This window comes from Monodelphis domestica, chromosome 1 (assembly GCF_027887165.1).
Source record: "Monodelphis domestica isolate mMonDom1 chromosome 1, mMonDom1.pri, whole genome shotgun sequence".
Taxonomy (NCBI): domain Eukaryota; kingdom Metazoa; phylum Chordata; class Mammalia; order Didelphimorphia; family Didelphidae; genus Monodelphis; species Monodelphis domestica.
Window position 1 is genome coordinate 480,737,212 of NC_077227.1, and position 17,273 is coordinate 480,754,484.

A 17,273-nucleotide genomic window follows, 5' to 3' on the forward strand; every position below is an offset into this window, starting at 1 on the left:
CTAATCCCTGAGACTCTGGACAAGTCACTTAACCTCTCCTCAGGATCAATTTCATCATCTGTAAAAGTGAGGATAATAATAACACCTCCTACACAGACTTATTGTGAGGATTAAATTAGATCAGTACTGTATTTAAAACACTTTTCCAAATCTTAAAATGATACTAATTGTTTTATGTTGAATTTACACACACACACACACACACACACACACACACACACACACACACACACACACACACACGTTTTCTCTGAAAAGGATGTAAGAGACCACTCTGGATTTTGCCTATCCCTTCCAGAGACTAGCACAGTGACTGGCACATCATAGAAGAAACGCTTGTTAAATAGGGGAAATAATTGCTAAGGAAAGTACCTCCCCCTACTGGTACATCCTTCTCTTCTGGGCTGAAATCTTAATGAAGAAGCAGGGATTCAGAGCCTCTCTTGAATTCTTGTAATGGTATAATGATGCCCAAGTGACCAGAAAGTCACCCTTCCCACATTGGGAATTACCATCCACCTGGTTATGAAGTAACCAATAGCTTAGACTAGGAAGTAGCAATTTGAGAAATCCCTTAGTGTGACCTTCTGATTCAGGAGGTAACCAATATATCACTCCCAAGGCAAAAAGTCAGTCATAGATATTAAACTCTTTTCCATAAATTCTAAACTCTTATCTTAATCCTTGGCATCCTGACCTTGTCCTGGTTAAGGCCAAACTCTGCCACTCTAGTCTTTCAGTTTGAATGTTCAGAGGCCTCTCACTTCATTAGGATACCTTAGATTTCAGTTTTCTGCCTTTCATATTTCTTCCTTCCACCATGCATCTTAGATGAAAAATGAGCTGCTTCTGGAATTTATGAAGGAGTAAAAAACAAGTTTCTAGAAATTGCCCCATTGTATTACAAGGGGTGGCTAATTTGTATTTGAGGGGAAGTTAAGTCTTTCAGTATAGAGAGGGGGAAGAGAAGGGAACCTCCCTTTTAAAAGCAGGGTTCAGGGGAAGACAGCTGATGTTTAAGGTTGACTCAGAGAGAGGAGAGAGGAGAGGGGGTTTGAAGATTTTCCCACTTCTGCCTTCTCTCTTTAGCTAAGGCTGCTCTCCCAGATTTGCTCTTGTCCCCCCTCCACTACTGGAGACCAAAGGATCTTGATCTATTCACTCACACTCAGCTTATGGAAAAAATAATTATTTTAATATCAACTCATTTGGGGTAATACGAAGGAATAACTAGCATGGAAATAATGGGAAAGGGAAGTGGGGAAAAGAGGTTCCTGTCTGTATCTAAAACCCTTTTTCCTCCCTCCTCAAGTTTGGGGGGAACTCAGGCCTTGGCAGCCTAAGCCCCCAAGAAAAAGTCAGGTTGACTCACCCTGGGTTTGGCCCCCTTGGCTACAGTTCAAACTCAGGGCAATAGGAGCCAAAGTAAAGTCCGACATAGATTTAAAATGTCTTTCTCATGCTTCCTCTTCAATAGTCTTTTCAACTGGGAAATGTTGGGAGGATAGATTTCCAGTCATCAGCAGGAAAAGTAGGTAACCCTCCAGAGAAAGTCTTTTCCCACCTTTTGTATTCGGCTTCTAAAGACTGAGAGCCACTCCTCTACCAGCCAGAGTCTTCTCCTCCTCAAGATTCCAATCCCTTGGGGCCCCTCCCCCATCAAGGTGACCAGTTTCACATACTCTTCAGTCTGGCACTTTTTCTTTAATGCCAGCCTCTGTCACACCATGCTATTGCACACAGATAACTCAAAGTGTTTAACAGTTAGACAGTTATCCAGATGTTATAGCCTCTCAGTAACTTTGGTACAACACCAGGATTGAAACTTCTAGTAGGCATCTCCAAAACATCCTGACTTGGGTTCCTCCCCAGCAGAGTACCTTGGCCATAATGATACAAAACTAGTATAGTTCATAGAATTTAAACTTGGAAGATGTCATAGAAACCATTCATTCCAAACTAATTTTTTTGGTATGTAATAGGTATGTAATTTGAGATAGGAAGGGCAAGTAGCTTGCTCAGTCAGTCACATAGAGAGTTGAGCAGAGGTTCAAATCCATATTTTCCAGCTTCATAATCCAGAGTTCTTATATTAACTACACTCTGTTGCCTTGCAGTCTATCAGGAAACCTTGAAGTATCTGGTGGGCTTTTGGCACTCTACCCACAAAATCCTAGCTATGATTCACTTCTTTTGATTCTGTCTATCTCAGCCAGGAAACCTCACATCAGATACTATCACAGATAGTATTTCCTATCATCAAGAAAAGAAATGAGCCAAACAGTTCACCACAAATGATCCCAAGATGCCCAGATCCTTCATACCAATTCAATTTAGCAACCATTTAAAAATTATATTTTTTGAGAATTAAAAGAATTTATTAAAGTATGTCAAGTTAGCAACTATTCATTTATAGAGGACCTATGCTGTTCTATGCAAGGTGTTTCATTAGGCACTGGGGAGAGAAAAATCAAGATAGAACAATTTTCATTTTCAAGGAACTTTATACAGGGGGCTGAGGAAAACTGAGGAATCAGAGGGTACTAACAACTGGTAAGAGGGGGATTAGGAGAGTAGGGAAAAGGGATGGGGGTGGGGAGGCTTTATAGAGAAGACCTCATACTAGTTGAGCCTTTAAGAGAAAGGATTCTGATAGGAGTTCAGGAAGGAGTATATTCCAGGAATGAATAACAGTTTATATAAATCCCTGGAGAAGGGAGATAGAATTACTAACTCAACTACTAATAATATAACTTGAAGTATAGAGTTCATGAAAGGGAATAGAATGAAAGAAAGTTGAAAATGTACATGGGGGCCAGATTGTGAAGGGTATTAAAGGCCAAAGCTAAGGAGTTTGTATTATGCAGGTAATGTGGGAACTACTGAAATTTCTTTTTAGTGGGGGAACCTTTGCCTTTAGAGAGATGCTTTTTTGGCAGCTATATGGAAGATCGATTGTTTAGGGGAGAAATTCAAATCAGGTAGGCCAATTAGATTGGAAGTTATTATAGTAGTCTGTAAAGTAAGAAATGATAGGGCTTGAACCAAAATAATGAACAGGAAAAAACCAGATTTGAGACTCTGGAGAAAGATCTGACAAGACTAAGCCATTGATTAGATATGGGGAATCAGGGAGAAGAATAAAGAATGATTCTGAAGCTATAAACTTGGGTGACAGGGAAGATGGCATCTCCCTAGGGTACTTTGGAGGTCAGACTTAAGGGAATGAATGATTCTGTTTTGGATATGCCTATATAACATCCAGGAAAAGATATACTGCAAGTAAGTAGTACCACTTCTGGAGCCATTACCTCAATCTGCACTCAGACTCTGGTTCTGTGTTCCCAGAAAGTCAGTTGACTGACTTAGGGGAAACCCCACGAGTCTGGGTTTCTATTATTGTTTTTCATTAGACCCCATTGGTGTACCTCCCATTAACAATTAGCCATTCAGATTTAATTACATTTTGGAATGTCATTCTGAAGTATCCAGCTTCTACTTGTACCCCTGGTCTCATTCCAGAAGCTTTTCTTATTATTTCTCTCGTTCCTGTCCCCTCTATACCCCCACTCCCACCCCCACTTTCTCTCAAAGTAGGAGGCAGAGACTGATGCTAAAAGAAAGGGAGTGGAAGAGGCACTGAGAAACAAAGAGCTCTGGAATAGCCACTGAGGGAAGTGGAATAGATCAAGGAAGGAAGAAGAAAAAATGCTTGTACACCAGTGAGGGCTAAGTTGAAATTAGATGGCATTAATTTTTTAGTGGCCCCAGCTTTCACAGTGGTATAGCTTTCTCAACAGCCATTCAGTAGCTCAGGAATACAAATGGAGAAGGCAAATGGAGGGAGTAGTTTAAGGTTGAAAATGGGCACAGAGAAAATTGTGATAGGACAAGAAGATAAGGGAGTCACGAGTAAAAGACAGGGACAGCTAGGTGGCTCAGTGGATTGAGAGCTAGACCTGGAGAGAGGAGGTCCTGGGTTCAAGCATGGTCTCAGACACTTCCGAGCTACATGACCATGGACAAATCACTTAACCCTAACTGACTAGCCCTTATTGCTCTTCTGCCTTGAAACAAATGCTAGTACTGATTCCGAGACAGAAGAGAAGGGGTGAAGGACAGCATCTGGAACTAGTCAGTCACAAGGTGATGATTGAGAAGAATGGAAAGTGAAGCCTGAGTAGGGGCAATCAGCAGGGAGAGGCAGAGAGAACAAGGAGGTATATAGGAACTAGTGGTGTAATGAGGATGAAGCATAGGATTAGGAAGGGTAAGGGAGAAATAAACAGGAGGTTAAGAGCGGAACATGGGGTTAAGCAACAGCACAGAAGGCTTTCTCATGAAGAGCTCTCTTGTTCAGTAAGACTGAATAGACTGCAGACAGAAGTCATTGGCTTTCTCTTCTTCCTCCATATGAATCTGACCTGGGACCTTGGAGATCTGTAGCCCTGAGCTGACCTTCTCCCTGCAGAACTCATTGGGTGACAGGGCAAAGACCAGGGTGCTCAGCAGGAACACTAGAAGCTGGGAGGACAAGCAAAAAATGAACTGAATTGCCTTATAGTCAATGTTTTGCTGAAATTTATATCTCAACTTGTCTCTCCATCAGGTAGAGAAGGAAGCCAGTGCAATTAAAGGTGAAAAATGGACATTTGGGGACAGGAAAGAGGATATAGAGGGAAGTCTGGGATACCACTTTGCTACCTCTTCTTTTTTTGGTGCCAACTTCAGCCCCATTGCTTTGGGAAAGGATGGAATTTTAATCTAAGGATAGAATTCTTAAAAGACAAACAGACCTTTAAAGAAAGAGTGGGACCCTGTCCTTTATTTTTTTAAAATCTTTTTATCTATCAAGGAAAAAGCAGGAGACTAGGAATCAGCCAATCAAACTAGAATCAGTACTATACCATGCATTGGTTCCAAGGTAGAAGAGCAGTAAGGGCTAGGCAATAGGGGTTAAGTGACTTACTGAGGGTGGTATAACTAAAGGGGGGGGAAGTGTCTAAGACTAGATTTGAACTCAGGACCTCCTTTCTCTAGGTTTAGCTCTTAATCCACTGAGCCACCCAGCTACCCCCCAATCAAACATTTCTTAAGCTCCTATTATATGTTCCAGGACCTATGCTAAGCCCAGGAGGTACAGAGTCTTTGCTATAGAGGAACTCACAGTCTAATGGGGAAGAAAACTTACAATTAATTATGTACAAACAAGCTTGAGACAAGATAAATAGGAAATAATCAACAGAAGGAAGACACTAACTAGAATTAAGGTGGTTTGGGAAAGACTTCCTGAAGAAGCTGGGATTTTAACTGGGATTGAAGGAAGCCAGCAGTCAGGAGGCAGAGAAGAGGAGGGAGATAATTCCAGGCAAGGGGGCACAGCTGGTGAAAATGCCTAGAGTCAGGAGAACACCAAAACCACTGACAAGTGGAAGAAAGTTCTGGGGGTGGATTCTCCTTTGTAGGAGACAGTGCTCTATATCTCTAGCCTACAGCCAAGTTTCTTTAGCCTGTGTTGTCTAGGAGGAAGAGACAAGAAAGGGTATCTCATCTAGAGGACCTTGTTTTATACAGCAGTCAGATTTCTGAAAAGTTTGTGTATGATTCAAATTTGGATATATCTATTGAATCCAATTCCGAATATACCAGGAAAGCTGATTATGGACATTGAATCCTTTCCCAGTGTTGATTAGTTGCTCTTGTAAATACACAACTTTGTATATCAGGTTTTTCTAAAACAGGACCCACCCCTGGCATCAAGACATTAAATGGCCCAGTCCATGGGAAACATTTGAAAGACAGACAGAGTTGTTAGCCACAGCCCAGAGCCCACATCAGAGATGGGATCTGGAGAGAGCAAAGGTCAAATCTCTCCTCACCCCCACCCCTAAGGGCCCAGCTCCTTTGCCTAGTGTCTGGTTTGTCCCCCACCCTTCCCCTTGGGAAAAATCACTGCCCCAGAGTCGCCAGTTTTGCTATGAGACAGGAAAACATGTGACAGGAAGGGAGCTACCCCCCCTTAAGGCCACTCCTGAGCAGCCCCCCTCCAGCCAGGACCAGATGCAACCACTGTGACCTCCTGCCCCCTCCCACCCCCATCTGTTCAGGAAAGCTTCAGAAAGGGGGGCAGGGAGGAGAGGTACACTTCTCCCTGCTTATGGGCTCTTGAGACCACCCCTTTTCTGCCCCAAGACTTCACAATCCTCCCACGGCATTCTATCCCTTAACACCAGCCCCCGGGAGATATCTGAGCCCCAACCTACCCTTTGCTCCCACCCCTCTCAACTCTGCTTTTGCTGAAGCTCTGTGGCCTCTGACCCTAGCCCCACTACCCCTCGGGGTCACCAAACCCCCTCGGATCCCTCCCCCAGAGCAGCCACTGCAGCTGAGCTCCTCCAGGCCTCTGCGAGCTGCCAGAAGAGACCTCTCCCTTCCCTGGCCTGTGTTCTCGGTGGCCTCCAGGGAGCTGAGTGATTTATTCCGCCCTGAGCCCAGCAAAGCCTGTGAGAGGAAGGAGCTAAATAAAGAAAGGAGAGCTGAAGAGGCCTGTGGGGAGGGTGGGGGAGAACTAGGAGATGGGGTCCTCTCCAGGGGGACTAGGGGGGAGATCTAGGATCACCCATCAGGGAGGAATCCTTACCCTAGGTCCCCTCTAGACAAAGAAGCCCCAGGTCCAACTACCTCCTGAGAACAAAGGGCAAGACTCTGGTCATGAGTTGAGCAGACCACATGGGTAGTGTGAACCCCAGAGGACAGAGAGGGAGGGAAGTGGAGCAAGGCGGGAGGAAGGAAAAGGGAGAGAAGGAGGTATTGCTCAGATCTCAGATGGATAGGTAAGGGCCAAGCATGAAGGGAGGGCAAGGCCTAGAAGAAGGAGAAAGGGAAACTGGCTGAGAATCCATGGGAGATACAGGCAGGGATGAAGAGAGAAAGGAGAAGCAAGGCTTCCTTTGCACAAACAATTCAGTGCAGGAAATGGGGTGCGGAGGGAGGAAAGGTGGGGAACAGGGTCAGTGCCTGAGGACAGGCAGGGGAGAACTTCCTGGCGGATGCTAGGGTCAGGCAGGAGGGGGAGGAAATGGCCAAGACAGCTGCTGAACATCTGGTAGGGAAGAGAATTACCCAGAGCCCGGAGGACAGCTGAACAGCCAGGGAGTCCGGGGTTCAGGGGGAGGGATGGTTACCGCCAACGCCTGGCTTCCTGTGCAGCTCATGTTATGTTTACCTCCATCTTTTCCTTTGTCTCCCTTTACCCCCCGAAATGAGCTTAACTTCCTTTTCTTGCTAGCTTGAAGCTGGACCAAGGGATATGCTGGGCTCCCTGGGCAGAGCCAGGGCTCAAAGCAGATTGTTTCAGGTCAGGCTGAGCCTAGGAACACCTGAGTTTTGGGGCAGGACTGAGAATATGCCTATATAATTGTCCTCCTACCTCCACCCCTAGACACTGAGAAAACTGGAAGCTGGAATCTGCTCCTACCAAGTAGTTCCAAGCTAAGAATAAATCTTTCAGCCACATGTTAAAAGCCCTCCAACCTCAGGCCTCAACCTGCTCTGTATTTAGCAAATGGACAGACAACTGACCACATCTTCTGCCTGACCCTGCTTTTAGGATAAGAGATAACCATGGAGGAAAGTCTGCTCTCCCTCTGCTAATCCCAGTCCCCTCAAGCACACTGACCTTCCTTCCCCTCTGGGTTCCATCCTCTAAGGAAAAGGATGAAAGTTTAGTTGTCTCTTCCCTGTTTCATTCATGGGGAGTTGGTAACTGCTCCTACCAAGTAATTCCAGGCTATGAATAAAACTTTATCCACATGTAAAGAACCCTTCAACCTCAGGCCTCAACCTGCCCTGTATTTAGCAAGTGGCTAAACTGACCACACCTTCTGCATGACCTTGCTTTGAGGAAAAGATAACCATGGAGGGTCAGATGTCATCCTAGTAATCCCATGTACCCTTCTGTCCTCTGCGGAAAAGTACGAGACACCGGTTACCCTTACTTTGTACACACACACACACACACACACACACACACACACACACACACACACAGCTTTCTACAGTTTATAATAAACTGGCTCTTTTCAGAACCTGCCCCTGTTCTTTTTCCTCTAAACCCTTATCTTCTATCTTATACTCAATACAGTGTACTAAGGCAGAAGAACAATAAGGGCTAGGCTTTGTGCCCTTTGATCCAGCCATAGCACTGCTGGGTCTGTACCCCAAAGAGATAATAAGGAAAAAGACTTGTACAAGAATATTCATAGCTGTGCTCTTTGTGGTGGCAAAAAATTGGAAAATGAGGGGATGCCCATCAATTGGGGAATGGCTGAACAAATTGTGGTATATGTTGGTGATGGAATACTATTGTGCCCAAAGGAATAATAAACTGTAGGAATTCCATGTGAACTGGAACGACCTCCAGGTGCAGAGTGAGAGGAGCAGAACCAGGAGAACATCATACACAAGAGACTGATACACTGTGGTACAATTGAATGTAAAGGACTTCTCTACTAGCAGCAATGCAATGATCCAGGACAATTCAGAGGAACTTATGAGAAAGAACACTATCCACATCCAGAGAAAGAACTGTGGGAGCAGAAACACAGAAGAAAAACATATGATTAATCACATGGTTTGATGGGGATATGATTGGGGATGGAGACTCTAAATGAACACCCTAGTGCAAATTTTAATAATATGGAAAAAGGTCTTGATCAATGACATGTAAAGCACAGTGGAATTGTGAGTTGACTGGGAGGGGGGGTGGGAGGAAGGGAGGGAAAGAACATGAATCATGGAACCATGGAACAATATTCTAAATTAATTAGTTCAATAAACTTAAATTTAAAAAAATAAGGGCTAGGCTTTGACAATTAAGTAACTTACCCAGAGTCACATAGCTAAGATGTATCCAAGGTCAAATTTGAATCCAGGACCTCTCATCTCTGGGCTTGACTCTCAATATGCCTATCCACATAACTGGCCCCCTGTCCTTTTTTTTTTTAAACCCTCACCTTCTTAAATATCAATTCTAAGATAGAAAAGCTACTAGGGCTAGGCAATTAGGGATAAGCTGCTTGCCCACAATCACATAGCTAGGAAATATCTAGACAAATTTGGATTCAGGACCTTTAGACTCCAGGCCTGGAGCTCTAACCATTGTGCTCCCCTTGTCCCCCAATTATTCTTTGTAAAGACATTGATATTGAGACAACACTTGACCACTCCTCACACATTCAAACTCTAAGAGCTACAAAGTACTAGGGCTGGCTAGAACCAACTCAAGAGATGCAGGTTCTGACAGTGATTCATACCTGGAGGGTTCTAAATGGAACAGAGCCACTAGATTAGTCTTGGAATAGCTGGGATTTATAGAGTGCTCAATGTATCTGAAAGAGCTTTAGGTGGAGTGTTATCTCAGGCATCTCACAGAGCTCCTCAGTAGCCCATGGGTAGGTATTGATGGAGAAGGCATGATTCAAAGTAGAAATAGAATGGTGAGGGCCAGAAGTTTCTGCCCTTTGTTTCATATCTGCACTATCCATATTTTGTATTAACAACTCTGTGTATGTACTTGCCCCTCAAAAGTTCTTTAAGACCAGGGATTATTTCAATTTTGGTCTTTTTCCCCCACAGTCAAGCCCTGTGCTTACATTTGTAGTTGTTGTTCAGTTATGTTTAATTCTTTGTGACCCCATTTGGGGTTTTCTTGGCAAAGATACTGGAGTGGTTTGCCATTTCCTTCTCTGGCTCATTTTATAGCCAGGCACATAAGTAGGTGCTTAATAAATGCTGTTGAATTTAATAAATGCAGATTTCATGTCTATAGTGCTGTTGTGATGAGATAACAGACCTTCTCTGTTTTATCTTATTTGAGCCTCTCAACAACCCTGGGAGGTGGAGGTATTACAAACATGATTGTCTCTATTTACAGATGAGGAAATTCAGAGAAGTAACTTACCTATTGTCATACTGCTAGTGGAGGCAAGAGGCAGGAATGGAACCCAAGTCATTCACATCTTTTCTACATACTACACTCTCTCAGAAACAACAGAAATGCTGATGCAGAGTTCTACAGAGCACCTAAAATATGCCAGGAATGACCTAGCTGCCATGCTTAGAATCCCACAGGGAAGTCCCTGGTGAGATTGCCCACTCATTCAGCCTACAGGGAAGTCCCCAGTCAGGATCCTCAAAGACTTAGCCTCTTAGAGCCCAATGATCTTGGGAATCCAAGGAGGGCAAAGTCAGGCTGGCCTGGCCATGAGAATAGGAGCAGAAGGGCAGTTAGGCAGCCTGGAAATGAGAGGTTCTAGATTCAAATGTGGCCTCAGACACTTCCTAGACGTATGACCCTGGGCAGATCACTTAACTCTATCTAGCCCTTGTTATTCTTCTGCCTTGGAAAGGATACTTAATGTCCATTCTAAGAAAGATGATTGTGTGTGTGTGTGTGTGTGTGTGTGTGTGTGTTTGAAAGAAAGGAAGCAGGTTGGCTTGGTTTTCTATGTAGGGGCAACAAGAGAAGCTGAGCTTCTTAAGTTCTGATCATGCCTGACCTGCAGGATGTTCCTGGTCCTGTTCCCTGGCTCTCTCCTATCTTGAGGATTCTCTCTCCCCTCCTTGATGTTTCAAGAATTACTGAGAGCCCACCCCCACCCCCTCCTTCCCAGGTGCCCCTAGCATAAAGGTCACCCCTGGCTCAAGGGTCACTAATCAATCACCACCCAACCACAAAGAAGGGCCGCTTTAGGCAGATCTGGGACTTGTGTTAGGAAGGAGATTGGAAGAAGGAGGACTAAGACAACTGGATTATCCAAGAGAAGAGTCTGGGTCTGGTTTATGACAGCCACACACACCCTTCTGACACCAGGTTTCAAATCCAGATGCAGAAGCCATTCCATGAGTCCTGGAGATCCAGGCCAGCCTTTCCGGTCCCTGCTCCTCGAGAGCCGGCTACCTGAGAGATCAGATCCTGCATCTGATTGCCTCGAGATGGTCAGACAAAAAGTGCGTCCTGGATTTCCCTCAGGCCAAGTTCTCCCACAGTCCTGCTGGGTCACAGGCGAACCAAAGGGGCTGGGCCATAACCGTTCGTCTGCCCGAGGAGCATCTGGGGGCCGATAGGGAAAGGAAGCTCTTGGTGAAAGCATGAAGGTCGGAATGTCTTTTCCCCTTCGTTTGCTCAGATTTCCTCTTCCTCGGAGTCTGACACTTCCACCACTTTAAGGCCTGTCCGACCCAGGAAACTGAGCAAGGATATATGTGTGTGTGTGAGAGAGAGACAGAGAGAGAGAAACAGAGGCAGAGGCAGAGACAGAGAGAGTCAGATATGGGGGGGGGGGGGGGGGGAGGGGGAGGGAGGGGGGAGAAAAGCAAATAGAAATGTAGAATTTGAGTTTCCGAGGCAGAGATGAGACCACCTAGAGACGGATGGTGGAGGTCTGATTTGGATTTGCCCTTGGTCGAAAAGCCTTAATCTTACCTCCTGATGCTGGAGCGCTAATACCAAACCCATATCCTACAACACTTCTCACCATGCCGCACTCCCAGCGCTACCTGGCTCTGCCACAGCTGTTTCCAAAGCCTCAAGTTCAGGCTGTCAGTCTTTCCACCAGCTCCAAGCGTATAGATAGGAGGTGCCGTATTGTTTGCTAAACCAAAGAATCTACCGAGATCTCCCTTAGCAGTTTCCACACCAGTAAGAATTTACCAACTGTCTGAGGTGGTGGGAACCGAGGACATACTGACGCAGAGCTACTAGACAATGGGGTAGAGATTCAGCACATAGCCAGCCCCTTTTAGTAATGGGCTCTTCCCAGCAGGTAGGGAATGGACTAAATGATTATCCGCCCAGAATTCTTTATCGATCACCCAGCCCTAGGGATTGAACTGAATTGATTTCCACCGAAAGTCGATTGGGGTGAGATGTGGAGTGGGGGGAAAGAAAAGCTCCTGATACTTAGAGCAAAGAAATAAATTCTGAGCCTGAGTTCTTTTCATTTGTTTACTCTCATGATGGAGATGTCCAGAAGTTCCCCCCAGATGGAGATCATGCTTAAAATCAGATGAAGGAATTAGAGATATTTATGCTAGAAAAAAAGAAAACTTAGGAAGAAATAGAATTGTCTTGTAGAAGAAGAGCTTCATTTCTTCTTATGATCCCCTAAGGGCAGAAGTAGAAACAAGGTGTGGAAGCTGAAACTGATTTGATGATAACTTTAATACAATGGTTTAGTAACATTCATATGGTTATAGCATTTATATAGTACTTTAAGGTTTGCAAAGTATTTTAAAAATATTATCTAATTACATCCTAATAATAATTATGGGAGTCAGGTAATATGATTATTCCATTTTTCAGTAAAGGGAAAAAAAAGGGAGAGAGAAACAAAGTGACTTGCCCAGGGTCATATCTGACCTCAGGTCTTCCTGACTCCAGCTCTACCACTCTTTGCACTCCACCATCTAGCAGCCTCCATCTGAGTTTCATGTAAAAAATAACTTCCTATCAATTAGAGCTGCCCAAAATTTGGATGAGAAAACTGAACTGAGAGTGAATTTCTCATCACTAGAGGTATTTAAATAGACTGGATGACCACTCAGTAATTCTAGTGTTCAGATATAAATTGAGCTAGATAATCTTAGATGTGCCACTTAGCACCTGTATGATCTTGGGCAAGTCAGTTAACAGCTCAGTTTTCTCATCTTGAAAATGAATGGGTTGTATTAGATCAGAGGTGTCAAACATGCAGCCTGCTGTTCAGCATAAGGTCTGCAACACTCCCTAGTATAGCAGAGCCAGATTAAAATGTAATTGAGAAATAGTTAACCAAATAGATAAAAATACAGCAAAACAAAGATAACATTACATTTTAAAACTGTCAGTATGCTGCCCACTGGGGATCCTTATATATGGATTAGTGGCTCCCTTTCAATTTGAGCTTGAACAACACTGGACTGACTAGGTGATCTCCAAGGTACCCTACCAGTTCTAAATCTGTGATCTCAGGATATCTAAGGTAACTTTCAATTCTGGAATTATTTGATACTACCGCTAATTGATTTTGGAAAAGAGATAGTGAATAGCTTACTCTCAGAGTTCCCCCTCCCTATCCTATCCTGTTAAAGTTGGATCTGGGCATTAGGAAACCCTTGACTCAGATCTTGGCTTCCTCTCTATAGACTATAAATATCTTTAAGACTCAATTACCTCCTGAACTGCATCATAGTTGACATCCAGCTCCTGCCTCCATTTCTGCTCTCCTGTTAACTTTTTCTCTGTCCCACTGAAACTTTTTTTCTGGAGGTTAGCAGAGGTTTTTTCAGTTAATAAGCATTTAGCAAGCACTGTACTCAATGCTGGGGATACAGAGAAAAGCAAACAACAGTTCCTATCCTCAAGAAGCTCATAGTCTAATAAGGGAAGACTTCCTACATACTATACATTTTTAAAAAGCTGAAAAGCACGAGGGAGTACAATTAGGAGAAGAGAGCCCTGGGGTATGATGAAGTCCTGTAGCTGAGGTAAGAAATGATGAAAAGATGAGATGACTGGCCTGGGCATTTTCTTTAAATGGTGGAGTTTCTGGGAAGGAGCTCTTCAAGTGTCCCAACTACACACATTTCAATCAGAGGAAAAAGAACCCCAAGGGCAAAGAGTATTAATTTCAGAGTTGCACCAATGAGGCATAGCTACATATCTTAAAACAGAGGTATCAATCACTTCCAAATGCTGCCTGAACCAGATTAAAATATAATTGGCTAAACGATCACTCTAGTGCAAATATTAATAATATGGAAATAGGTCTTGATCAATGACACATGTAAAACCCAGTGGAATTGCTTGCTGGCTACTGGAGTAGGGTGGGAGGAGGGGAGGGAAAGAACATGGATCATGTAACCATGGAAAAATATTCTAAATTAATTAAACATAATTTTTAAAAATGTAATTGGGAAATATTTAATAAAATAAGTAAAAATACAATATAATAGATCCTGTTAATTTGTAGTTTTCTAAGTCAATATGTGGCCCAGGGATCCATTTCTATTTGAATTTGACACCACTGACTTAAGGTATACTAGTGTAATGATTTTTCTACTCATGAATGACTGGTACTATGTGATGATGAATAATCTTCTGTGCTTGTTTGTTTTTTTGAGGAGCTAGGAAGGGCTGAAGACTCATTAGTTGCCTGAAAATTAGAATTGCCTATGCATAAAGAAGAATGACTTTCCCATTAGAAGGCCTTTTTTGCTTCTTTTCCTTCTATGTGGGATAGAACTGAGTAGGAGGAAAGGTAGCTACTCTTAACTCCTATCTGTTTGCCATGTTTCCATGAGCACGTGGCACCTATCTCCTTTGTGTTTATTCTTTCCTTAGGTGAATGAGGTTGCTGAAAAAAGGAAATGACTCATATTACACTGAAAATATTGAGGCTATTCACCAAGTTATCTTTTCTCCCTTATGTCACTATGATACTTTCTGCCACTTTCTCCTCCTTCACTCCTGTTTTTTTTTATTTCAAGAAGCAGCTCTTTTCCTTGCTAAACCTAACTCCATTATTTGCACAAGGGATCCCATTCCATCCCATATTTGCCAGCAGAGTTCCCTCTATTATTCCCATTCTCTCACTTATCTTCAATTTCTTCCTCTACTGGGTGGCTCTCAGCTGCCTATAAGTATGCCCATGTCTCCTTTATTTAAAAAAACAAAACAAAACTTTATTTGCTCTATCTATCCGAACTAGCTATTATCCTTTCATCTTTATTTTCTGGCTAAATTCTTTGAGAAGACTTTCTCTACTTTCTTTCCTCTTATTATTTCCTTAACTCTACAATCTGGTTCATCATTCAACTGAAACTACTTTCTCCAAAGTTTCTAGTGGTCTCCTAATTGCCAAATCAAATGGCCTTTTTCAGTCTTCATCCTTCTTGACCTCTTTTTGACTCTCTCAATCATTTTCTTCTTTATTTTCCTTTCTACATTTTTAGGGCACTTCTCTTAGTTCTCTTCCTATCTAGCTGACCACTCCTCAGTTTCCTTTGCTGGATCTTTGTCCAGGTGACATCTGCTACAGAGGGTGTCCCATAGGGCTCTATCTTGGATACTTTTCTTTTCATCTTCTGCATCATTTCATTTGGGGATCTTATGAGCTCCCATGGGTTTAATTGTCTATCTTTATGCTGATGATTCTCAAATCTGCTTATCCACCACTAACCCCTCTGCTGAGATCCAGTGTCATATCTCCATTGCATTTGAATGTCTTAAATTCAGTAGGGCCAAAACTGAACCCATTATCTTTTCCCCAAAATGTTTGCTTCTTCTTAAATTCTCTATTACAGTAGAGTACTATCATCTTCCCAGTCACCTAGGCTTACAGCCTTGATGTCATTTTTAACACTCCCCTCTCTCTCATTTTTTAATCTTTTGCTAAGGTCTGTTGATTCGACCTTCATTACATCTTTCATATATACCCCATCTCTTCCGTGACCCCACTATCACCTAGAAGAGATCCCTATTACCTTATGCCTGAACTATTCTAATAGTTTGCTGGTTGGTCCTCCTGACATAAGTGTTTTCCTATTCTAGATGCCTGGCTGCCAAAGTACTCTTTCTATATAATATAGGTCTGACCATATTACCTGTTCTCACAACTTAATCGTTTTCTTGGCTCACCAATGCCTCCAGAATCAAATATAATATCCTTTCTTTGGCATTCAAAGCCCTTTACAACCCATCTTTCCAGTCTTGTACTTTACATCCCTTCACATGCTCTTTGATTCTGTGACACTGACCTCTTTGCTGTTCCTCCACCTAGTACTTTATCTCCTGACTCAACATTTTTACTAGCTGTTTCCCAAGCCTAAAATCCTCCCCTTTATATATCTATATATTATATATATATATATATATATATATATCTCATATACATTTTTGGCTGAGTAATTACCAATCTTACTATATCTTTTTAGTAAATGTTCTTTTGTAAATGCTAGTAGTTATGGGAGGGGCATTTATTAAGTGCCTACTTTGTGCCAGGCAATGTGCTAGGAGTTAGGGATACAAAGGAAGGCAAAAGTGGTAGGCACTGTGCTAAGAACTTCATAAGTATTATCTCATTTCATCCTCATACAGCTCTGTGAGGTAGGTGCTATTATTATCTTCATATTACAGTTGAGGAAACTGTAGCAGACAGTGGTCAAATGACTTGTCTAGGTTCCAACAGCCAGTAAGTGTCTGAAGTCAGATTTTAATTCAGGTCTTCCTGACTTTAGACCTAGTACCCTATCCATTTTATTACCTAGCTGCCTATTCTCCTGGTTGATTGATAATGGAGGGCATATTAGATATAAGAAGTTACAACCTATCTGGGTTACAAGAAGAACTTCAAAGGGACTGGTTAGTCAGCTACCTTCTGGGGATCTGGTCTGCTGGTGTTGTTAGGAGGGGGTAGTATAAGACAGAAGGGATGCTTAACTTCTAGAAATTCTTCATACTTGATATAGTAGAATAATATTCCATTGCATAATTGTTCTGAAATTATATGCATGTACTAATCACCAATCAGTGGAATCTACTTGTTTCTTGTTCTTTGATACCACAAAAAGTGCTGCTGAATATATATTTTTTGGTCTATGAAACATTTCTTTCTGTCTTTGACTTCTTGGGGGGCATATCCTTAGCAGTGGGATTTCTGAGTCAATGAATATGGACACTTAAGTCAGCTTTTAAAAAGCATAATTCTAAATTGCTTTCCAGAATGGCTAGACCAATTCATGGAGCTACCAAATGACATTACAACTATATTTTTCTAAAAGTAAAAGAAAGATGGGCAGAAAGGTGCCTCTGTGGATAGAGCACCAGGCTTGGTGTCAAGAGAACTTGGATTCAAATTTGGCCTCAGATCCTTCTTGCCAGTGTGACCCTGGGCAAGTCATTTAATCCTATTTGCCTCAATTCCTCATCTGTACAAATGAACTGGAGAAGGAAATGGAAAACTACTTCAATGTCTTTAACAGAAAACCCCAAAATGAGGTCATGTGAAAAGTCAGACACAACTGAAATTACTAAAGAATAACAACAAAGCAATGGGGAAAAAATCCCCAAGCATATTGGCCTTCAGGTTAGAAGATCTGAATTTGAATTTTGCCTCTGACATCTATTAGCTGTGTGACCAGGAGAATGCCACATCTCTGAGTCTCAGTTTCCTTATCTAAGAAATGGGAATAATGTATTTACATTAGTACCTCACGGGATTAATATATCAAAT

At 42.7% G+C, this 17,273-nt stretch overlaps 1 long non-coding RNA gene across 1 annotated transcript in view; it reads left to right on the top strand.

Annotated features, from left to right (window-relative positions):
- LOC130456475 (uncharacterized) overlaps positions 1 to 17,273 on the top strand; it is an 88,391-nt gene that overhangs the window by 4,137 nt on the left and 66,981 nt on the right. The gene's annotated exons all lie outside the window — the stretch shown is intronic.